Below are 26,702 nucleotides of genomic sequence, written 5' to 3'. Positions count from 1 at the left end.
GCAGCGTCAATAGTTTCCGGAACAACAACTGATTTTGAAAGACCTTCAAGGTATACATACATACGTCTTGGTGTTTTGGTTTTTGGTTCTTTACGGAGCCTCATTGACAAAAATTTAATTAAGTTCATCCATGCATTGTTGTTCAGTTGCGTGTAAATGCTGCAGTTGACAGTTGACGAAATTCAGGAGGTTTTCACGTTTAGCAATTGGAAAAGAGAAATGGTCAAATTGTAATCCTATCAAAAACTATGTAAACGGAGGAATTTGTTGCCCGCGTTCAAGGCCACTAATAAAAAGTGTTAACGTTTTTTTAATTATCTATGGAAAATTATTTATTAATTGAGACCTAACAAGCTTAAATACCTTTACTAAGTATTGAAAGTTCAAAAGTCAATTATTTAATTATACGATAAAAAGATTTAAATAGTGTCTCTAAAAAATGTCGGGTGTTTTAATCTAAAAGCCTAAAATTATTATTTTGTCCGCTCTGGCTATAATGGGAAACTAAAATGTTGAGGTCTAGCCTATTTGCCGATTTGAAAATATGGTTGCTGAGGCTTTTACAGGGGGAAGTTTTAGGCATCGTGCAGTGAAGAAGCGAGAAAGGTCGCTAAGATAGGCATTTACTTTTAAACACATGTTATGGATTTCAGTGCCCGACTCAATGCTATAGCAGTCCGATATCGTCTTGAAGGCAAAAGGACGTGTACAAAATTCAATTTAAATTGATATCTCAAAAACTGAGGGATAAATCGATTCATACTGTTCATGTAATAAAAAATTAAAAATATGGAGATGGGTGGCCAGTCAATATCTTCTTGAAATATGACGTCCACGGACATTTGTTGCAGAAGTTGAATAGTTAGATATATACAAAGTGTGGCTTGGTTAAACTACCATCAAGACCTTAAGTAATTGCGGGAATAATTATTTAAAATCCTTTCATATCGGCTTGCCTTGGCTGCTTTTGTGCTAAGGTCGATTTAAAAGGCCTACTTTTCGTGAAAAAATCCTATTTTATGGATCTATGTATAATAGATTTTCTGTTCTAAAAATACGTACATTTTTTTTATTCACGTCGTAGAACGCTTTAAGTTAAAACAAGTCAACGGTTATTTGCAATGTATAGCATCATTATTTTAGCGCTTTGTTTTGGCGTTAAAGCCATAAAAACAGTATAAATAGCATCGAATATTACTAAAAAGCAATAAATTTTTATATCTTGTTAGTTTAGAAAATAAATATACATTATTTAAGATTCTATTGTACTGGGTTTTACAATAGCGATGATATGATTTCTAAGTGTCGTTTCGGTCATTTCGGTCATTTTTAACATTTCATGATACGTAACGTTTACAATTTCATCTTGGATAGATATACGCAAGAGCAACGTTTACAAATTATTCAATTTTATTGTCAAAATAATCGTTCCCCAATTGCAACTTTTCGTACGCGTTTGCCATTTTATGTCCGTAATAATCGTCCACCTGTGCTCACTACAATTTCTTTACATGTTCAAGTGTCAATAAGACAAAGAACCGCTCGAAGTAATGAAGAAATTGCCGAAGACCACAATTTTTCGATTCCAAGACGTTTTCTTGAATTGGGACTGTCTCAAACCATTTTATGGGGGCGTTACTGTCAATGGCCGAATTGGAAGAAGTTGATCTTGACAGCAAGAAGGGGCTACGTGCCACACAACACGTACAACAACCGAATTGTTGCGAGAAAATTTTGGACTTTCAAGATTTGATTCAAGAAATTGTGATATTGAATGGCCTCCAAGAAGTAGTGATTTAACACCATTAGACTACTTCTTGTGATGTAATTTGAAAGCATTGGTCTTTAGTAATAAAACAGTCTATTTTCAAGCGTTAGACCTAATATTGAACGTGCTATTCATGTCATTCGACATAATTTAGTGGAAAAGCTACTCCTGCAAAAGAAGTCGTGGAGGTCATATGAATGATGTTATATTCAGAATATAATTGTATCGATTGCACTTCACACCAAATAAAAAAATTGAATTTCCTTAACAATTGGCGTGTTTTTTTTTATAATCCTATCACTCTTATTTGAAAACCCTGTAATTGTAAATTTGTTAATTAATAAGAAGATAGCAATCAATATGAGTTTCAGCATGTGATTATGCATTTTCTGGACTGTGAACCTACATAAGTATGTCAGAAGGAAGTGGTATAGAATATAATCTAAAGGAATTAGTATTTTCGAATCGCCAAACTTTGGAGAGTACAAACAAAGAACTGGCCTAGACGATTAATGGTTGTCAATTCAATTGGATAGTTTTGTTATTGCTTCAAATTATAAAGTTTCTGTTAACAGAGAAGGGATAATTAACAAAGCTTAAATAAAAGCAAATGAGTAGGGTTCCAGTTAAAAGCAGAAGAAATTGTATATCGAAAATTTTTATTTGTCTTTATAATATTATTTCGGTTAGCCAAAGTCTAATACAACAAGTTACATGCCAGTACAATTTCTGAAAAGCTTTGTTAAAAGTCTGAATAGTAGAAAATAAACTGAAATTTTACTAGTATTCCAAGCATTTAAATAAATTGTAAAATAGTAAATATTCATTGAAAGTCACGAAAGTTATTTCCAGACGTGTTAAAAAGCACATCAAGTCAAATACTTACATAATATGTGGTACATGAGTACATACATATATACATATGTATGTTTTTATATCTTGATTTAAGCTTAAATGGCGCCACGAGCTTGAAAGAATAAATATTTACTAACAAAACAGAGTGCACATGTTAATTATAACTGTGAAATAATTCAAATAGTCGACACATTAAGTAATTACAGATATGTGTAATGTCTTTTAATCACGATCTATAAATGTCTGTACCTACATACATAAGTATGTATGTATATACGTAGTCATTATGCCAATTGATTTATTTATGCACGATTGATATTCACATAATAATTTAATAAAAAAAAATCATACATGTTTGTATACATACATACATACATATGTATATACATATACTCATAAAGCAATTGTTCGCTCATTTACGCACCATACTCGTAAAACTAATAAGCATTAATTGCATCAATAGTAACTTTGATCAAAAATATACATATCTTTTTGCAACAATAAAATATATACTACACAAAAAAGTTTGGGTGAATTTCTCCTAGATATCTGGCAGTGAACGAGGGCAAGACGTAATATCTCCTGTCATCAAACAAACAGTCGTCGCACTCGCGACTTGGCACTCACGTCACTGTTGACGGTCATAACTTTGAAGTTGTAGATAATTTTGTCTATCTTGGAACCAGCGTAAACACCACCAACAGGTGCTACTTCGGACTGAGTAGGCAATTGAGAAGTAAAGTCCTCTCTCGACGAACAAAAACCAAACTCTAATAATTCCCGTCCTGCTATATGGTGCAGAGGCTTGGACGATGACAACAAATGATGAGTTGACGTTGCGAGTTTTCGAGAGAAAAGTTCTGCGGAAGATTTACGGTAATTTGCGCGTTGGCCACGGCGAATATCGCATTCGATGGAACGATGATACATATATGAGATATACATATGACGACATTGACATAGTTCAGCGAATTAAAAGACAGCAGCTACGCTGGCTATGTCATGTTGTCCGAATGGACGAAAACACTCTAGCTCTGAAAGCATTCGACACTGTACCCGCCGGGGGAAGCAGAGGAAGAGGAACCCCTCCACTACGTTGAAAGGACCAGGTAGAGGAGGGTCTGGCTACGCTTGGAATATCCAATTGGTGCCACGTAGCGAAAAGAAGAAACGACTGGCGCGCTGTTGTTAACTCGGCTATAATCGCGTAAGCGGTGTCTACGCCAATTAAGACGAAGAAGATGTAGACCTGACCCTCTTGTCTCTATATTTTTATTCCTCTTATTTGAAATTTCATATTCTGGTTTTAGTCTAGAATTTTTCTATATGGATTACGCCCATCTTTCATTTCTTGTCCAACTTTCGATTCAACATTCAGAAAATAAGCTCCTCAAGTCAAGCCCGATGAATTCAAAACAGAGAACAAGCTACAATTCCTAAAAGAGATGTTATTCATAAAGAGTCTAGAATTTCATTGTAGCAAGTCGAAGTGACCTTACTACCTTTTGGGAGAGACTTGTGATATACATAAATTTTGTCGAACTCTCATCCTCGCTAGAAATCATTGACAAAATTTATGGTATGATATTATTGGTCGATTGAAGAATTAAAGTGGGTTTTACAGATTATACTATTTACATTTGAACCTGAGGCCCATATCCGGTGCTAATAATATTATATATCAGAGACCATGGAAACGTCAAGTTGAAAGCATAAATAAAAGTAATAAAAATAATTTGAAGAGGTTATGTGTTTCTAATCTGTACTTCGCGGTTTTAGTGTTTTTTCATTTGATTCTTAGCAGTAATTTTATCAGAAATATACATTCTTTTCATTAAAAATTCTTCCTTAAACGACAAAAAATTTGGAATCTCTATTTTGGCTTTATACCAAACATTAAACTTGACGTCTGATCAATAAAACCTAACTTTCGACCAGTCTATTACAAAAACATACCTCTTCCGCACTTGCATTTATAGTAATGTATAGACATAGGTATGTAATGAGTTTCTATAGAACTCTATAGAACAATAATCTTTTTTTTTTTTTTGCTAACACCGGGCCACCTCCCACCATTCGCAGTTGTCTTCCACACATACAGGCAGCAGGCATGCCGCTGAGCAGGGGTCCAAAAGACACCATGCTACACTTCTTGTACTTATTCGGTGCTGAACAGTGCAGACCGGCTGCGTACCAGGGTACATTACATGCGATTGAACTAAATATGGGAGTGTGGGAAGTGCGTAACAAGCGCAAACATACTCCAACTACTGTAACTGAGTGAGGCAAGTCTAAGTGAGTATACGACTTTCGCAGGCAATGTTGAATGATTGAGTTAATGCAGCGTACGCCTTCATGGCGGGCCATAGCGACTTCAGAACACAGCTGTTTTAAAAATAAATACTGCACTTGACTAGCAAATACTAAAACATTACGAGTGCACAAAGGCTGAGAGCAGACGATGGGTGATCTTTTTTTTATCGGTTGAAACTAACGACACCCTCGTTTTTGTTGTCTGGAAGTTTGTTTGTGCTTGCGTTTACTACAAGTGCGGCCACATTTCTATTAAGCCAAATATATGTACGCGCGTGTGTGTATATAAATAAAACAATTTCATAGAACAGACTTAATTAAAGTTCGCGACAATGGAATTAACATCAACTGCTGTGCCTGCTCCACTCCGATAATACACCAGGGTGTAGCAGAACAAAAGCAGACTAATAACATTTAACAAGAGATATAAGTTCATAATATTTATTTATTTTCGTTCTCATGAACTTGTGTACATTAGATATTTGCACTCGTTAAATAAAATAAATAACAAGTAAGGAAGGGCTAAGTTCGGGTGTCACCGAACATTTTATACTCTCGCATGGTAAAGTGATAGTCGAGATTTCATAATACGTCATTTACATATTTTTCAAATACCGTATTTTTGTAAAGTTTTATTCCGCTATCATCATTGGTTCCTAATGTTTATACTCGTATTATACAAAGAAGGCATCAGATGGAATTCAAAATAGCTTTATATTGGAAGAAGGCGTGGTTGTGAACCGATTTCAGCCATATTTCGTACATGTCATCAGGGTGTTAAGAAAACATTATATACCGAATTTCATTGAAATCGTTCTAGTAGCTCCTGAGATATGGTTCCTGGTCCATAAGTGGGCGGCGCCACGCCCATTTTCAATTTTTAAAAAAAGCCTGGGTGCAGCTTTCTTCTGCCACTTCTTCCGTAAAATTTAGTGTTTCTGACGTTTTTTGTTAGTCGGTTAACGCACTTTTAGTGATTTTGAACATAACCTTTGTATGGGAGGTGGGCGTGGTTATTATCCGATTTCTTCCATTTTTGAACTGTATATGGAAATACCTGAAGAAAACGACTCTGTAGAGTTTGGTTGACATAGCTATAATAGTATCCGAGATATGCACAAAAAACTTAGTAGGGGGCGGGGCCACGCCCACTTTTCCAAAAAAATTACTTCCAAATATGTCCCTCCCTAATGCGATCCTTTGTGTCAAATTTCACTTTAATATCTTTATTTATGGCTTAGTTATGACACTTTATAAGTTTTCGGTTTCCGCCATTTTGTGGGCGTGGCAGTGGGCCGATTTTGCCCATCTTCGAACTTAACCTTCTTATGGAGCCAAGGAATACGTGTACCAAGTTTCATCACGATATCTCAATTTTTACTCAAGTTACAGCTTGCACGGACGGACGGACAGACGGACGGACGGACAGACAGACATCCGGATTTCGACTCTACTCGTCGCCCTGATCACTTTGGTATATATAAGATTCCGTCGGCCAGTTTGAATGAAAGTTTTTCATACTAGAGCTTAATTTCGATTGACTAGTTTGTATGGCAGTTTGAGGAGAAAAGGACGTCACAGAATACCTCAAAAACTGAGCGACTAGTTCGGAGATAGACAACGGTCAGAAAGAGGACCATGACTGCTCGTCACGCTGATCTTTTATATATATACATACATACTATAAACAATGTATATCCGACTTTTGTCGGAAATCCTACCACGTTTCCTTCTGGTTGTTACAAACTGCTTGACCAACTTAATATACATACGTACATCGTTCAGCCAAAACTGCACTCTCATTATTACTGCCACGGAAGAGATGCTCAAGATTTACTTTTGTAAAAACCTTCTGTTTGGATCAGCAAGGATATAGCAAATCTACATATATCTGGCGCACCAATTGACTCTCGCAAATAATTTCATATTATAATTCTACGCATTCATTCATTTTAAAAAATAGTAAAACTTAACATTTGGGAGTATAAATTGGAACATAGACGAAGTTAAGATAGATTTCAGATAAATCGATTCAGTAGAATCGTGTGTATTTTCAAAGTTTCATGAACTGGTCCAACCGGAACGGAAATACGAATATCTCTGAAAATAATTTGTATTTTGGAAAATTCTTTGTAGACATATTCTTGGATAGTTAAACTTTGAATTAATAAAAAGAATAAAAAATTGATTTTTCTATATTTCTCGATTTAACGCGTTTTCTACAATTTTTTAAAAAGTTTGCCATAATTTTGCCAGTTTTACTTAATCGGTTTACTTTACTTTTTACATCTACATCTACTACTTTCTTTGAGCTCTTGTTTGCAGAGGAAAAATTTATTTAAAACTTTGGAATCGTGCAGCTGAAAATACATGTAGTTTACAAGATTGATTGAATTTATATCCAGCAGGCAACCCTAGGTTTCAAGACCGGAGCATACTCTTGTAGAACCCCCAAAGGTGATCTAGTCACTGATGCCCAGAGCATAGTTAAATTATGGAGGGAACACTTCTCCAGCCTGCTGAATGGCAGTGAACGCACAACACCAGGAGAAGGTGAACCCGATTCCCCAATCGATGACGATGGAGCAGACGTTCCATTACCCGACCATGAAGAAGTTCGAATAGCAATTGCCCGCCTCAAGAACAACAAAGCGGCAGGGGCCGACGGACTACCGGCCGAGCTTTTCAAACACGGCGGCGAAGAACTAATAGGGAGCATGCATCAGCTTCTTTGTAAAATATGGTCGGACGAAAGCATGCCCAACGATTGGAATTTAAGTGTGCTATGCCCAATCCATAAAAAAGGAGATCCCACAATCTGCGCCAACTACCGTGGGATTAGCCTCCTCAACATCGCATATAAGGTTCTATCGAGCATATTGTGTGAAAGATTAAAGCCCACCGTCAACAAACTGATTGGACCTTATCAGTGTGGCTTCAGACCTGGAAAATCAACAACCGACCAGATATTCACCATGCGCCAAATCTTGGAAAAGACCCGTGAAAGGAGAATCGACACACACCACCTCTTCGTCGATTTCAAAGCTGCTTTCGACAGCACAAAAAGGAGCTGCCTTTATGCCGCGATGTCTGAATTTGGTATCCCCGCAAAACTAATACGGCTGTGCAAACTGACGTTGAGTAACACCAAAAGCTCCGAGCCGTTCGATACCAAACGAGGTTTCAGACAAGGCGACTCCCTATCGTGCGACTTCTTCAACCTGCTTCTGGAGAAAATAGTTCGAGCTGCAGAACTAAACAGAGAAGGTACCATCTTCTATAAGAGTGTACAGCTGCTGGCGTATGCCGACGATATTGATATCATCGGCCTCAACACCCGCGCCGTTAGTTTTGCTTTCTCCAGGCTGGACAAGGAAGCACAGAAAATGGGTCTGGTAGTGAACGAGGGCTAAACGAAATATCTCCTGTCATCAAACAAACAGTCGTCGCACTCGCGACTTGGCTCTCACGTCACTGTTGACAGTCATAACTTTGAAGTTGTAGATAATTTCGTCCATTTAGGAACCAGCATTAACACCACTAATAATGTCAGCCTAGAAATCCAACGCAGGATTGCTCTTGCCAACAGGTGCTACTTCGGACTGAGTAGGCAATTTAAAAGTAAAGTCCTCTCTCGACGAACAAAAGCTAAACTCTATAAGTCGCTCATAATTCCCGTCCTGCTATATGGTGCAGAGGCTTGGGCGATGACAGCAACCGATGAGTCGACGTTACGAGTTTTCGAGAGAAAAATTCTGCGAAAGATTTATGGTCCTTTGCGCATTGGCCACGGCGAATATCGCATTCGATGGAACGATGAGCTGTACGAGATATACGACGACATTGACATAGTTCAGCGAATTAAAAGACAGCGGCTACGCTGGCTAGGTCATGTTGTCCGGATGGATGAAAACACTCCAGCTCTGAAAGTATTCGACGCAGTACCCGCCGGGGGAAGCAGAGGAAGAGGAAGACCTCCACTCCGTTGGAAGGACCAAGTGGAGAAGGACCTGGCTTCGCTTGGAATATCCAATTGGCGCCACGTAGCGAAAAGAAGAAACGACTGGCGCGCTGTTGTTAACTCGGCTATAATCGCGTAAGCGGTGTCTACGCCAATTAAGAAGAAGAAGAAGGCAACCTTCCAGTTTTGAAATGATTTTTCTAAGTGAGACAGTAATGATCCAGTTACTCTGAAGAGCTCCACAATTTTTCAACCTCCCATTGAGGATCGATTCAATAACAACAGTAACTGCAAAGTTTTGTTAGAAATACTATAGAAAACAAGTAAGAATTTTATACTCTTGCAAGAATCAATGCCAGGGAAATATTTAAAGTGTCAAAAACGTCAACCAGAGGATCGAAATCCAAGCAATTTTATATATATGTATGTACATATATTATACTATATATAACTCTGACCGACATATTAGGCATACGGTTTGTTAGAAAAATTAAAATCATTATATGGCACATACATACATATATAATATTACTACCATATTTCCGACCCGATTTTATCCCTTTTTCTCAATACCGCATATCTATCTAATCTATTTTTGGCGAAAAGATACACTGTTATGAGCAAACATGCTCTCTCATTTTGGTTGAGATAACTCACATATTGGCTGATATACATACATATGCGGTACAAAGTCACCCGGAAGTTCGAAAATCTTTATATCAAGTATATGGGGGCTAAGGGAGTATTGACCGAATTCAACCTATTTTTAACACGCAGACACAACATTGCCAAAGAAGAATTATCTCCTAATTTCAATAATATCACACATTGACCGACATTTTCGATCAAAAGTCAACTATAGGTACTGGGGTTCAAATATTCGCTACTAAGGGGCTTGAAAAGTTTTTGTTGGATCTAAACAATTTTTGGTCATAAGGTGGCACACACTAAATATATTTTTCCTGCAAAGTTGTATCCCGTTATATTAATTGCTTCTTAATTTGTGTACTGGAAAGTGAAGGAATCAAGTGGAATTTAAAATTGTGCTATATGGAAAGTAGGCGTGGTTATTATCCGATTTCGTTCATTTTCGAAATGTTAATGTTAAAACTTAGGAATGTTCTAAAAATGATATGTACTAAATTTAGTCGAAATCGGTTGGTCGGGTCCTGAGATATGGGATTTCACCAAAAAGTGGGTGGTGCCAGCCCCATTGTCCAATTATCACACCGACTCTGATAAAGCCTTCTCATAGCATCTTGAAGGTAAATTTTAATGTCCCTGGCGCTTTTAGTAATTTTGAACAGTACCGTTATATGGGGGGTGAACGGGGTTATCCTCCGATTTTATCCATTTTAACACTGTCGGTAGAAGTTCGTATAAGATTTGCACTCAGCACATTTGGTTGTTGTAGTTTCAGTGGTTTAGGAGATATGTACATTAAGGGGCTATACCAGTGTGACACTTTTTTTTGCTTTTTCGATAGTTTATATATTCAAAAATATCCTGTGAAATCGGCAAGGTCGTATCTTGAATAGTTTTTGAATGGCAGCGTTCTAAACAGCGACCCCTCAGATATACATATATACTCGTAGTACGAGTATAAGTTAAACTTGAAACGTGTTTGTCTCGAAACGACATTTTTCAAAATTGCTGACATTATAACTCAACGAGAAATTGACCGATCGACTTCAAATTAAAACTGGGTATAGTTGAAAACATTTGCTATACAATGGACTACGATCTTTTTGATTGGTTGAAAATTGTCAATTTGGCATTTAAAAAACCACCATTTTTTTCGTAAAAAAAAAACATTTATTTTTTTTCGAAATTGCGCCCTTTTCTTAATTTTTCAAAGATCGTAGTTCATTGTATAGAAAATATATTTAAGTTTAATCAACATTTTGAATTTTTTTGTTTCAGCTACCTATTCGACCGGGATTATACCAGCAGTTGAGGCACTTTTTTTCGGCACTTCCGCAGACAGCACATAACTCCGTTATTTTTCAATATTTTTGTAAAAAAGAAATTTTAATATAGCTAAAAATATACTTTATTACGTCCATAGAACGTCAAGACATTCAATATAGTACTTCCTTTTAAAAAAATTCACGAGATCCTTTGTACAAAATTAGAGTTTTATATCTTAATTGAATGCTTAGTTATAGAACTTTATATGTTTTCCGTTAAAGCCGATTTGTGGGCCTGCCAGTAGTCCGATTACGCCCATTTCCGAACTCGTATTTTGTTTTTGCTAAGGAACCCACATACCAAGTTTCATTCAGATATTTCAATTTTTACTGAAGTCACAGCTTGCAGGGACGACAGACAGACAGACAGTCTTTTCCCGTCTTCCTGATCACCGTTAGGTGAACAAAACTATTATACTCTGAAGTAAGAGGTTGCAAGATTATAGAGATATTATTTATGACATATTCTTCAGAATTTGTGGAAAATACTTACAAAATATGTTATAGAAATGTTATCACTTCCTTAAATATCATACGTTTGATTGTCCAACCAATCTTACAACAACAATTGACATACAAACTGTCATATTGTTCTTATTTGTTGATTTGGACCTTATGCTTTTCGTATCGTTAACCCAAACTGGGTTGGGTAAATATGTAAATACTTGGGCGGGTTTAGCATAATTAAGTGTATTTAATTATGCAAATGCTTGCTTAACTAAACGTGCAGCAGCTGGGAACAAGCTTATGTTTGTATGTATTATAAATACAAAGTTTTAGTATTTTAATAGCCCGAAAGTGTTTACAAATTTTTTTTGTATGTATGAATTTTCATATATTCAGTTGCATGTTTAGAGCGGCATTTTGTATCGGCAGTAGATTGTACACAATTGTTGCCCTCATAAAAGGCTGGTTTTATGGGACTTTTTAATTGACTGCGAACTGATGCTTTTTGGCGTTGTTACTACTCGTCACTTACAGTGGTTCACTTTAAAATTCCGATTAATCTTGCATAAATATCTTTCTTATCGACATTATTCAGAAATAAGACCAGTAGAAACTCTTAAATTCACTAAACTTGGGAGAACTTTGAATCGCAGCATGATAATATCAGGCTAAAGAAGTATTTGGAACAGAATAGAAATTTTCCAGAGTTTAACTATAAACTGAAGAATTTTTTAATTTTTACACAATTTCTTACAACAATTCCGTGCCGTTGTTTTAAGTTGTATCAAAACAGTACCATAAATCTGTTCTAAGACAAGATATTATCTTCTTACTTTCTACATAAAAAATTCTGCAAAATTAAAAATGCTTCTAAAGTTCTAAAAATAGAGGTTATTCTGATATTACGGTATTTGCCGAAACAAACCACATAGGTTGCGTTTTGAAGCATAAAATCAAACCATGGATTCTATTTCCGTCTGGAAACATTTAAATAAGGTTGCATACAAACAGCTTCTGTAGTGCTGTCAAGAATTGGGAACATTGAAGGGAGTAATCGTCCAGAAGGGGCCAGTTTTGGTCAATAGAATAATTAGTTCCATAGCCACACACATTTATAATGACTCGCCATAAAGTATTAAGAGGGATTGGTAGGATCTAATGCACACCTCTTATTGGTAGGTTTTAATGCATCCCTCTTATAATCCGGACTACTGTCTTTTTCTGTCAATGGCGAATGATTTTGCTTATAAAAAAATATCCTAAAGAAAAGCGTGTGAAAATCGACTTTCCCAGTTTTTTATGCCTTGCTTCAGTTGCACAAATAATGAATATATTTTTAGTATTCCTTTTTATGCATTTAAGAAAATTGATAAAATAATATCTTGAGGAAAGGTAACACTATTTTTTTTATAAAAAAAAATAACTGATACCGAAAAGTTACTCCAGCGACTTTTCGCTGCTCTCAGATCTTAGCTTTTTTTAAACTGATAGTAAATAATTGTACAGAGTATTTTTTCCAAATCTAATGTAAATGTAAAGCTCTTATCCAAACCATTATTCGAAAGGGAAATAACTAGTATTTATTTCTATTTTTATACCTTAAACAGGGTATGTTACATATTGTATATTAAGTTTGCCACCATGTTTGTAACACCCAAAAGAAAACGTCAGAGACCCCATAAAGTATATTTGTATGTATGTACATTATATGATCATGGTGACAGGCTAAGTCTATTTGGGCGAACATGCCATGCCATTGGCTGTGGATCCGTCTGTTTATATACGAACTAGTCTCTCGGAGTTTGAGATATCGATATGAAAATTTGGACCCCTCCTTTTCTCACCAAGAAGCTGCTAATTTTTCCGGATAGCTGATATCGGACCACTATGGCATATTGCAGCCATACAAACTGAAGATACAAATTTTCGTAAGAAATCTTTTGTATTTGTAAAGAGTGTTATAGCTACGCTGTAACCGAAATTAACGATTTCTCTTGTTAAAATTATTTTGCAAATGATACGAGTATAACAATTGATTTATTTTAACCACTGTATGCACATCCACACCAATGACGTGTGCATGCTAGCACAAAGGTGTATTATTAGTGTTATTATTGTTGTTTTCTTCACTTTTTCCCTCCGACATATTACAACGCTAAATGAAGTGCTGATGGTATTGTTAATATGTATTGTATATATGTATGTGTACAAAAGAACATATGTACTCGTACATATGTATAAGCGAGTATGGTGGCAACTACAGCAGTGACTGCTACAGATATGCGGTTTGCGTAATTATATGGGCGAAGCTACTGTTTCATTAACTTTATTTCATTTTTCACCTGTGCACCGCGAGCAAAAAAGAGCAACGGCAATTATACTTGTATGAAAAGTTTGCCTGTGCAAAATTGCCGATGAAAAAAGTAAACAATTCGATAAGTTATAGCCTTTGCTGTCGGCATTGTCAAGGTGCTCGTTTGCAAAGGTACACATCCATACATACATAAGTATATATGGGATGTATATACATACAAGTATATTCAATTACACATATACATAGATATGGAATTTAGGTTACGGGCAAGCGCACGAAACCATTCGATCACCGATAAGTCAGTCGTTCTTTCCGTAATTTCTTTACGCTTCTTTATTTTTTTTATTTCAAACCGCGCTCAATACACGTCGTCTTAATACCCATGGTAAAAAGCCACTGAAACTCGAGTTGCTTAATTGTGCATAAATCAAAGCTTAGCAATATTTATTATTGTTATCGATATTTTTATACTTGTATGGTATATTCATTAATTTTTATTGTCTTAGCAAGAAACATTAATTAAGTTGCTATATAGTTTAATTTAGGTATTTGCCATTATATTTTTATTTCGCGAGATAGTCGCTATATTATTTTTTTATTGCTTTGGCTAAAGTCTAACGCAGCAAAAATGGAGGTCATGTGTTCAAGTCATTGAACAATTAACTTCAGAACACTTGTAAATATACTTATATACATACATATATATCTTCGTGTTCATAATTTACTGAGTAAAAATCATCCATTTGCAATCAAAATGATTTTCAATGAATAAAATTAGATTGAAATTTTTTATTTTTTTCTTTAATTATTTCTCATATAACTATTTTTTAAGGCCTCCAAAATAGATTCCTTTTAAATAAAAAAAATATACCAACAATCAGTTAGATTTTCCAGTCACTTTTTATAAATTTCATCCGAAATTTTTCTTACATCTGGATACCTTAAATGACTCAAGTAGGCTTCCTCAGACTGTACGAGTACATTTCGAGATATTTCGCTATTTTTTGTAATGATTGGATGGTTGATTAGTTGAAAGGGAAGGGCAAAAGAAATCCTAAGCGTAAGCTTCGACGTGAGTTCCAATTAAACCCTATTCAGAAGGTTAAAAGGTTAAACTAAATTAAGATTTTTCTACACAGTAAAACCCGTTGTGATTTGTCCACTATCCACTTTACCTTAAAGAAACTTTGTGATTTGTCTTGCATTGGTGGTGCTCTAAAACCCAAGATGTTTCTCTACCATTCCCCCATACTAATGACGATATTGAATTCGCATGAGAAATATTTTTTACGATCTCGACCCATTGTTTCAAAATTATTTCTTCTTCTTCTTAATTGGCGTAGACACCGCTTACGCGATTATAGCCGAGTTAACAACAGAAAGGGGGGTCTCTCATCCGAGGCTTGTTGCTTCCTTTCATTGGGGGTGTTTTTTTACGTGGCGGGTCCCAAACCCAGCGTACAATCCTCTGTAGGGGATGTTTCGCCTTCTCACATTAGCTCGCCTTCGAGCGGATGTTCTTAGGCTACCCAGAGGATACTTGGTCAAAGACCGGAAGTAGTGAGCTGCTTGAGCCATGTGTAAAAGAATCATTTCTGGCCACTCCCAAGTGAATGGCGATCAGAAAACTTTCCTCCTTCCTCCAAAATTATTTACATACCATATATTGATAGGAGACTCGGCTTTAATTTGCCGTGTTTGTCTTAATTTTATTCGATAGAAAAAGGGTACATGTTCCAATATTTTATAATCAGAGCTGTGACACGATTTAGTTATGAATATTTGGCAGTTCACTTTCCCAAATTACTAAAGTCAATTCAAACATTCAAGCTAATGAGTATGGATCCAAACAAAAATTTGCGGGTTTTCGAAATACATTGTAACAAAAAAGCCCTCGGAAATTGTATGTAAAAAGCAAAATATTTAATTATTCATCAATATTTATTTTGTCGCCTTCAAAGTAATCCCCACCAGATGTAATATACCTATGCCAATCATTTTTTCAGTCCTCGAAACATTTTCATAAGCACTTTTTGGCTAGGCCTTCAGCTCCTTCAGCGAATTTTGTTTTATCTCTTCTATAGACCGAAAACGGGTTCCATTCCGATGACTGTTAACTTGTTTGCATGTAAAACTTATAAATCCATGTCTCATCGGCCATTATACTGCTCTCTCTGAATGTGGAATCGAAATTCGCTCAATCAAGCATGTCCAAAAACACATCTTGAGAAAACTTCAGCTTTATTGGGACGAGTCGAGCAAGAGTGCGTTTCATATCCACCAAAATCATTCGAACGGACTCGCGAGAGATGCCGACCTCTCTTGCCATCTCTCTAACACTTGCCTGGCGATTTTTAACCATATCCATATCCATCACTTTTTTAATATTTTCATCAGTTGAAGAGGTTGAAGGTCATCCAGATCAAGGCATGTCTTCAACGATCTCTCGACCGTCTTTGAAGGCTTTGTACCATTCGTAGACTTGTGGTTTTGATAAAACTGAATCACCGTAAGCCTTGTGCAACATTCCCAACGTTTCCGCATACGAAATTTAGAAATACAAAATTGAGACAAGTGCTTTGTTCAACATTTTTTTCCATTGTAAAAATCGCAACGCATTACTGAGGTGTACGGACTTAAGAAGCTGCTGTAAAAAAAAACTACCAACTTAGCAAAATACTTTTTTGAAATGTCATTTACCCGGAGAATTTAATTACCATTTCCGGGTACTTTTTTGTGACAATATATGTACGCCGACATTCGAGTAAAATTGCTGTCACAAGAATTTTAATACATAAATAAACAGTACAAGAACCTTTATTATTTTCTGAAACCGAATCCAAATATGCCGTGTTCTACAACACTAGAGTGTTTGAAAATTTAATTACATGGTTTTTACTGAGTAATTTTGGCGTTTGTCGATATTTAGTCTCCTGAAGGTTTTTCACCGTTAAATTTTAGATTGAACTGCGCAAGAGCAAAACTCCATGCTACTACCGAATGACTTTCGAATTAACTTTACTTAACCTCAAAAAAGCTCATTGGCAAATTTCTAACCAAATTCATACACATAACTGTCATAGTGTAATCTAATTTATTATCATTAAACACAGTTTAGCACTTAGAAAAATAATATTTTTGTGTAATTTGACAATCACATTGCTAGAGCTGTTAATATAAAAAGTGGGAAATTGCAACATAAATTAAGCGAAACATGAGCTTTAAGCCGCAAAACACACAATAATTTGCAACTGACAGCTCCACGCGCCGCACAATCCGATCAAACGCCGCAAACAAATGAGTTGATCAGCCACAGAGCAAAAAAAAACAAGAACAAAAAATGTAAATAGTAAACAATTTTATACAATACATTCACATACGTACACACATTTTTGCATGCAAAGGTGTGCCAAAGCGTTGAAACATTTTTTAAAATTTTCTGAGCTCTCAGTGTAACCGCTACACCAGAACAAATCAACCGCTAAGATTGAATTTGCAAAATATCCATTTCCAACCAATCGTGCAAATGCAAAAAACCATAAAAACAAAATGCAAGCAACACTAGTAAGCTGAAAATAGTTAAGTAAAAGTGTTAAGTGGCATTTTTCAGCCACATGGTTTGCTAGCAATTCGTTACTCATCGGTAGCTCTCGGCATACGAGTAGAAAATAATCGCTGTGGTAATTTTAATTGCATCAAACAAGTTGTTGTTGCAGACAAATCGTATATATCACAAAGACTGCTGTCAATCACATTTTATCACGTTTGCTCTCAACCGGCTGCCACTAATGATGGATGCGTTGGTATGTGCATTTCCACGAACAGAGTCGTCAAAAGAAAATCTCAAACAGGGATACGCTAATCTGGATTAACGTTCATATTGTTTGAATTCAGCTCGCTAAGAAATGTGAGCTAAGGATATTTATACTAATTCTTCATTTAAGAATGGTAAAAAATGAGATTGCGACAATTACGACCCGTTACTTTCTTGAGAGCATCTGGCAGAAATGTATTGTTTACCATTATTCTCAAAATTTGGAATCTCGTATCTTTTATGAGTCAATTAGTGCAAATGGTGTGAGAGACAACCACACATCCTAAGTTTCGTAAGCCTGAATGGCGAATGCCGACTTCGTTTAATTTCACAGAAATTAGTAATTAATTAAAAACTTTTCACTACTATCAATAAAAACTTATCCGAAAAAGCTTTAATAAAGTGACGTATTCTTGAATGTCTAGCGCTTAGTATAGTATAAAATATACCACTATATATATACATATAGGGTATATACATACATATGTACATATGTATATAGTAGTATTATGACTCTCCAAAATTGGTCATAAAAAGCGGGTTTGGGGTTGAATCTAGAAAAAAAAGGATTATCATTGTTTTTACTGGGAAATACAAAAATCCCACCACGGAGACTTCTTTCAATAATTGGGACACAGTTCTCCCGCAAGAACCGCAGCAAATACCTTGGAGGCAGTCTTTGACAGCAAACTACTGTGGAAGCACAATGTGGAGGAAAGAGTAAAAGAGGGCAGCAATGCCTTATATGGGTATTGGCAGATGCTCGGCACAACCTGGAGGCTTTCTCCTTCTCACGCACTAATACTACAACGATTGACTATACATAATACTATGTTCGAACCGACAACGAAAACATGTTTTCGTGGGAAAAACTGGTTTTCGCACGAAAACTTGTGTTTTCGTCCATGTAGAATCTGTCAAACGAAAACACAGTTTTCACTGCAAACTACTTGAAAACTTACATTCCACTCATTATAATCGGTGCCTGCTCTATGTAGTTTAATCGATGTTTTTGGAAGACATATTTTGCCGGCCCCTTGTTTATTCTCTTGCTCTTGAAAAACCTTGCCCTGTGCAGAAATTGCAGAATTTTCCTCTTGGTGCAACGGCACAACAACAAACACACGCAGATAATTATTTGCAATGGCTGTAAAATATGTCAGACCAAAACCCATGTTTATTTTCGTGCCGTCATATATCACTAGATTCTGCAATGGGTGCTCTCTTAGCCTTGCATATTTCGGTATAAGATTTTTGCATTTTGTGTCATCGTGAAATCTTGCAATGGCAAGAGAATGCCGCTATTGATAGTTGTCTGTGAAAACTCATCGAATACACACATTGTCGGTCCGAACGAACATACATAGTATAAGACCAATTCTGCTTTATGATGCAGTAGTGCAGTGAACGGGCTTACAGAAATCTCCTTACCAAAAGCCAATGGAAAAAATTTAGAAGTTCGCTGTGCTGTACATTACGGGATCTTTAAAAACCAGTCCAACTCTCGACGGACCACTGGCTGCAAGTGAATTTACATGTAGAACCTTCGGGCATAGCTCGGTGGATAATGGGGGTTTGCAAACACCGAATACATGATCCCACTTTTCAATTGGGAAAGAAGGTTCAGACTAGAAGAAGATAGTTGAACTTAAGTCATGTCAGCTGCGCACCACATATTAAAACATATAGGATGGTTCGAAAAGAGAGGATGTAGTTGGTGAAGGTATATACTGTCCAGAGCAAGGCATAAGACAGCCTTTGAAGCTGCTGGACCACTGCAGTATATTTCCAGCAGAGGTCTTTGCTATTGGAAAATCCGCGAAGCTATACTCTATTGTATCAGCGAACAACGGCTGAGTTAACATCTTCGCGGACAGCCAAACAGCTATCACGGCGCGCTTCGCATATCTGTCAGAAGTGTCTTGGATAACCGGGTAGCCAGAAGCAAGTAATTTCACTTCTACTAAGTGCCAGATCACTAACGCATCGATAGCAATGAGATAGTGGACGAGATAAGGCTACACTTTAAACATTCGGTAGCCCCACGGTATGAAACACTGGAAGAGGTATTGATAGTGAGGCCACAAAGTTTCGGTTCAAAAACAGGCATCCTAAAGGATGACTACTCTTCATGGATTTTGTAATGGAACTCAGTCTTGTATCGCAAAGAACCAAAACTGGTCTATGCGTGGGTCATTAGCTTACCACACTAACCTAACTTAATTTATATATATGTATATATTAAACCTTGCTATTGGAAAGTCGCGACTGGAGTATATTGCGATTCATTGTTGTTCTGTCTAGTAAACGTTATACCGTACTGAAAGGAAATAATTTTAATTCTTATTCCGACAAGGAAAATCGGATGTATATAAGTTCTATCTGTTTCCCATTCTATAAGCTGCAAAAGAGTAGTAAAACCTTTATGTTTTGGCATATACATATAAACTTCAGCATCATAAGTAATTTTGATCGGTTTTTGACAAAACAAATTTATATGGTTTTTATTAAACCTTCAGCTCGAGAAGCTGCTCTAATTGTTTATGGTAAACATTGTTTTTTCTTTCAAATTATAGTAAAGTTGTATGGTGATTATATTGAAACCGTTTCCAATTTATTCATAACAAAGTTAAACTGGCTAAAATTTGTACAAAAAGAACTCTTGGAGAATAAAAAATATTTTTTGCGATTCTGCTACGATCTCTGGAGTATTTAGTAGTAGTTCCATGACAGACCTATTTAAAACAAAAACCCGTTAATGTTCAGACGGACTTAATAACACTATAACATTTTTTTTATTAAAGGACTACCAGTTAATGCAGCGATTAATAGAAATACGAGAGCGGAACGATAAGTACATAGCCTCACTCCGCCATGGCATCACTATCTCAAGAGAAATTTCCTATCGTGTGAAAAAGAGCAATATCGGTCAGTGATTCGATTCTTTGGTTTGAAAAGAATGGCGCGCAGTGAAATCAAACAGCACTTGGATGCATACGTGATACTTTTCCTTTATACTTATGATTATAAATTGATGCCTCATTCACTGTAACTTCCAAACTTGGCCACGTGTGACTTCTTTTTGTCACTAGTCAGCCTAAAATTTTGCTCGAATGGGAGGTTATCGATGTCACCGTGTCACCGTGGTCTATTTTTTACACGAATTATAAAAATTTAATGAACTCTGTGTCAAATATGAAGAAGGCTACGTTGAGATTTTCCAAAATACTCGTTTTACTTTCATTTACTAAATATTGATGGGACCGCCCAAGTATCGTCATCACATATTTCCCAAATACTTAGTTATCGGGAATGGTGTCGAGTTAATTGTCCATTGTTTGATATAAGCTATTATATGATTAAAGAGTAATTGATACACAAATTAGTTCGTCAAGTTTAAACCAGTTTATGCCCAGTCAGTGGTAAGTAAGTTCCCAATACCACTGATTCACGTAATTCTAGAGAATTGTACTCAAATTCGGTCCCCAATATTGCCTTTCTTTCCAGAGAAGAGTGGTAAAGATGCAAGGTGGACAGAGACGCAGGGATAGGCATCTCCACACTAGTTAATCGAGTGAGAGGTGGTGTCTTTTCATCAAAATTTGACACCATAATCGCCTACCATCTTCCGGACTATTACAGTATCTTACAAGCGGAGATAACAGCAATTCAAGAAAGCCTTCTTGTTCTGACAAGGAGTGTGCTCAGAACAACGAATACGTTTATATATACAGATAGCTAAGTGAAAAAGCCAAAGATAGTGAAAAAATGTTTTGATCTCTTAGTGGATCTGGCAACCTATTACACGTTAAATGGGTTTCAGAACATAGTGATATTCTTGGTAATTGTGAAGCAGAGGAACTAGCCACGGCAGGCATCAACCTACAATTAGACTCCAGAAAAGAAAAAATGTGTATGCCTGTGTCTATTTGTAGATATTTATATCGGTATACTGCTTGTCAGGATTGTCTCATGTCTCTAATTGTCACAATCGTAATTTAGTGACTCTGTTAGTCAGGAGTCTCATTTTGGTATTCTGGCAGATACAGTATAGTAGTATACTGTATAGTAGTAGAGACAATCGTGACAAGCAGAATACCGATATTAATTGACAAACATATGTACATATATTAACTCAACAAGCAGGCAAGCGTGGCATGAAAGGAATATGGGCCACACGTGCCGACTATTAAAATTTGAGCGGATTGGACTAGAACTCTAATATTTGTGCTAACAATTCACTGTCTAATTGGCAGAAAGGTCAGTAGACTACAAGCACAATATAATGACCATTGTAGAAGCTGTCTGGAAGTAGAAAAAGAGGATACTATAAAACGTCTTCTATGCGCATGCAAAGAATAGTAACTATCGGACGAAGTTTCAGAGGTTGCACAGATACAACTTTTTGTACTGTAAAACTTCAGAAAGAACACAATATAATGAGTGGATTTTAGTTCCAGTGGTTTCACAATGGGTCTACTAAAGGCCTAGGTGTTCGTCAGACTCTCCATTTGTCGAATAATATTTGAGTGTATACGATAATAGTATTGGACCCATTATTCCCATATATTCATAATATTCGTTTAATACTCAGAAATGCACAAAAACATTAGTACAAAAAACGCTATGTTTCACCACATATTCCCAGGCTTAAGTGAATTTCACGCTGTTATCAACTTCCCATCACTAACGGCTCCGGCCAAATATGTCGAAAACATGAATATTTTCAACTTCCAAGTAAATCAAAACACTACTTAAATATTAGTTATCGCGACAATTTGTTGTCGTTAGATCATTTACGAGAGCTCCATCGCAAATGGGCACAAGCTCTGATGTTCGTGTATTAATTTCTTGGCATATGATTGACGCCACTAACCAAAAGCAGACGGACGCACTCAACAGTGGCGTCCAAAAAAAGCGCAAAGTGCAAATGTCTGATGTGTTACCACCAACTAATTCGAACTGTTCAAAATATAGTGTAAATTAGCAGCAAAAGGAATTGCTTGAACTTATCTACGAGTTATTATTATTCCAGCAAGTGGCGAATTACTAACAAGCATTAAGGCATTAAGTTTTGGCGCACATAGCCCGCTTTTAAGGACGGCCACAGATGTTATCGCTTGTTAGCATTCTCGGTTTTTTTCAGTTTATCTAGACACTGAGGACAAATGTGCCGAGCCTATTAATTTCGCATGCCGCAAAGCATTAATAACAAGTAAAGTATGTACGGGACTTATAAAAAGCGCACACATACTTTTGTTTAGTCGCCTTGATTGTTGCCTTGTTGGAGTTGTGGCGGTGCGGCGAGGTAAGCATGAAAATGCCGGCGGATCAGCAGACACGGCTCAACAGACAGTTTCGGGCAAAAGTTGTGTTGTTGTTTTATTTTTGTTTTGATCACTTACTAACGTCATATACATATGTAATATTCGAGCAGAATTTTAATTTATTTTTATACTCTTGCAACATGTTGCTACAAAGTATAATAGTTTTGTTCACGGTTGTACGTATCATCTAAAAGTAAGCACGTATAAAATGACATAACTAAGCACTTAATAAAGATATAGAACTGTAATTTGGCAGAAGAGACCTCAGTAGGAAGAGGCACCTATGGGCCAAAAATTTTGAAAGAGTGGGCGTGGCCCCCCTCTAATAAGTTTAATGTAAATATCTTCTAGACTTCCAAAGATACAATACTCAAATTCACCCAAGACACTGTAAAAATGGTTGAAATCGGAAGATAACCCCGTTCGCTCTCCATCTAAAAAATCTAAAAGGTAAATCGATAACTAAATACGACAGAGACACCCGAAATGGTATGAGAGGACTTTATAGGGGACGAGGTAAAAATTGGACGATGTGCATGGCACCGGCCACTTTCGATAGATTTGGTGCACATTCTTACACGAAAAAGAGCGAAATCGGATACAAACACGCCTTCTTCCCAAATTGAATTCCTTCATTCTCCAGTACACAAATCAAGAAGAAATTGATATAACGGGATATAAGATTTTACACTAATAGTTCCTTATGACCAAATGTAACCAAAACTGTTTAAGACCGAAAATATGTATAGGTGAATATATGAGAGATTCAATTAAAATTTAGAGAAAATTGTCTTCTGGTAATAGTATTTCTGTGTATTAAAAATTTGCTGAATCCGGTGAATACTTCTTTGGGCCCCCATATACCTAATACAAAGATTTTCGAACTTCTGGGGGACTTTATGCCGCATCTATCTGCCAATATATAAGTAATCTCAATAAAAATGAGAGAACGTGTTTCACTCATAAAAGTGCTTCTTGGTGCCTAAAATGGATGAAATTGAGCGAAAACTTGACATAGTCCCCATATAACTAATATCAGGATTAATTTCAAACATCCGGATGGAATTTGTTCCATATGATTTGTGATTGTATGTGAGATATCTTAATGAAATCCAGGGAACATTTTTTTTGAATGTGACATGTTAATGTATGTGGTATTGGCAAAAATAGATAAAATTAGGTCAATACTCCCACCAACTCCCATATTTTCTCTTACATTCATTCTTGTAAGTTGCAAGAATATAAAAGGTTCGGTGTCACTCGAACTTAGTCTTTTCTTACTTGTTATTATTGATATCGCGTAGATATTTATTGCTGATTTGTAAGCGGATTTTATTGGCAAATGATTTATTTATGAATGAGTTGATTTAAATTGACAAAGTTGTTGCAAATACGTAAGAATACTGAAGTGTGCGGTAAACAGAAATAATAAAAAAATCCTAGTATTGCGATAGTATAAATAGCGCACTCCCATGAGGTTTATACACGGCTAGTTTGAAGGATACGGGTTAGTCACCCTTTTTACTTCAATCGAATTACAACAGTTACATACCGACGGAAAGCCAAGTCTCGTTTATTATTATTTGGGCATGTGAAATCTCTAGGTTAAGTCACGCCGGAGTCAAATCGACAGTTGAAGGAATGCTTCAACCTTCAAGCCTCGGGAAAATGGCCACAATTGAAAAAGAGAAAAATGTTGCCCTAAAACAGTTCATCATGTCCCATTTTAATTAAAGTTATGAAAAAAATTTCAAATTCAGGTTAAGACTTACAATTTTATTATGTCTTGAGATCTAAAAGCAATACTTTTAAGCTATAACACTCTTCAGAAATACAAAAGATTTCTTACGAGAACTTGATTATGTTCGGTGAGTTTGTATGATAGCTATATTCTATAAGCAATCCGATCTGAACAATTTCTTCGGAGATTGCGCTATTGCCTTAGACAATAATCCGTGGGAAATTTCGTGAAATAATATCTGATGAAATGAAAAAGCTTTCCATAGAATCCGATCGCTCAGAGTGTATTGCAACTATATGCTATAGTAGTTCGATATCGGCCATTCCGACAAATGAGCAGCTTCTTGGAAAGAAAAGGACGGGTGCAACAATTCAGATCGATATCTCAAAAATTGAAAAAGTAGTTCGTATACAGTTGCAGTTGAAAATTAACGTTAAAAAGAACAAATCAATTGTTAATCAATTGTAATTGAATTCAAAATCTATGGTGATTTCCTAACGTAACGTCAGATATGCACTCTACACCTGGATATTACCTTCCAAGGGCAAGGCATGACGAAGGAGTCAAAAAGATCTATATGTGGTCTCTATACCCATTAAAGAAAGAGAGTCCAACAATGGTGTACATTAAATAGAAATAAAATCGTATAAGGTGCGTGCACTCGCCTCGCATGAATAATTTATGCGCGCGTTGTAGCTGTGGACCAATTAAACATTGTGGCATTTTAATAAACACAATATTAGGAAAAGCAAATACAAAACTAAAACAAGCAGATCAATGTGACTTTAAAAAGAGAAGTCATAAATAAAAATGATACCGACAATTGCAACTCTATGCACTACAAGGTAAAACAATCTCGGGAATTTATTCGCTCTGAACATGGAGCTCATGAATGAACTCATATAAAAGAAGTGAACACCAAGCTAACAGTTATTTATAGACATGCAACTCCGAGTATGTGGTGTAAAGTATTTGTAATGAGCTCTGGATTCATTAATTCATACTAAATAAGCAGTGCGCACAACAAATGTGCGAAAGAGGCATTTACACTTACAACATTATAATATAAATCAAATCATTACAGGTTACATATGTGTAGCTGAGTAAATGGTGACTTTTGTTACGTCCAGCGTAAAGTAGGGCGACACTCTGGTAGTGAAGTGACAAATGTCTTTGATATTTGTTGTAAAACTGTTTTAGTAGCGACCTAGCAATATAATAATGTTATAAAAAATTTAGGATTATTTATTTCGAAAGCCTGGAGATCCAGCTTAAAGTTTCAAGAAGTATCCTTTTTGAATACAACTTTCATACTTATATACTATATGTACATACATACATGCTTTCGGAGACGAATTCAAACGTATAAACGATTTTATGAAAAAAGAAAACTTTTCATGACATTAGTAGGGAAGGCTTGTCGAGACATAATGAAGAACTATAAACGATCAAAGAAATATAAACAAATTACTGCTTTGTGGTGGAAAAGAGATTGTGCTATAAATATTTTTTTAAATATTGAAAATTGTCTAACCGTAGTCACATATGTATATAGTACTGTAGTAGAGAAAAGAAGGTCAACTCTGAGACTCTTCTGATTTTTTTTTTAAGGTTTTTGGCTTTACGCTGTATTAAAAGTCAAATTGCTCCTTTTACTTGGGTAACAATTGTCTGTCCTGAATAGTGGCTCACATACAACTACTCGACAAAATCGTGTTGCCTGCCAAACAACGTAACTATCCGTCTGACGAGTTTGTTGGTTAAATAATTGACAGTGACAACAGTTAAAAGTCAGCTGTGATTTCTTTTATTGAATTGAGTGTTATTTATCGTTTATATATGTATGTATTTAGCATTACTTTTGCATTTAAAGTGTTCAAATGGCTTTGTTTAGTTGATTTAACCAAGCCATTAGCATGTATTTGAATTATCGAAGTAAATGAGTATTTTAGAGTCATCCAAATCAGAAGCCATACAATTTTAAAGACAATTGAGTTAAAATAAAAAGAAATATAAATTATATATAAATACATTCACATTTATGGAGGTGTTTAGTAACTATCGTTGAGCTGTACTAAAATTAAAACAAGAAAAAACGTTAACTTCGGCTGCATCGAAGCTAATATACCCTTCAAAGGTGCATTTCTTTTAGTAACTATGTGTTCAGTTTGTATGGAAGCTATATGTTATAG

At 36.0% G+C, this 26,702-nt stretch overlaps 1 protein-coding gene across 5 annotated transcripts in view; it reads left to right on the top strand.

The window, feature by feature from the left end:
* Positions 1–26,702, top strand: part of LOC126756425 (bcl-2-related ovarian killer protein) — a 46,493-nt gene that overhangs the window by 5,198 nt on the left and 14,593 nt on the right. The window lies entirely within an intron of this gene.

This window comes from Bactrocera neohumeralis, chromosome 4 (assembly GCF_024586455.1).
Source record: "Bactrocera neohumeralis isolate Rockhampton chromosome 4, APGP_CSIRO_Bneo_wtdbg2-racon-allhic-juicebox.fasta_v2, whole genome shotgun sequence".
In the NCBI taxonomy this organism is placed as follows: Eukaryota; Metazoa; Arthropoda; class Insecta; order Diptera; family Tephritidae; genus Bactrocera; species Bactrocera neohumeralis.
Note: the sequence above shows the minus strand (reverse complement) of the source record. Positions and strands in the feature narration are given on the sequence as shown.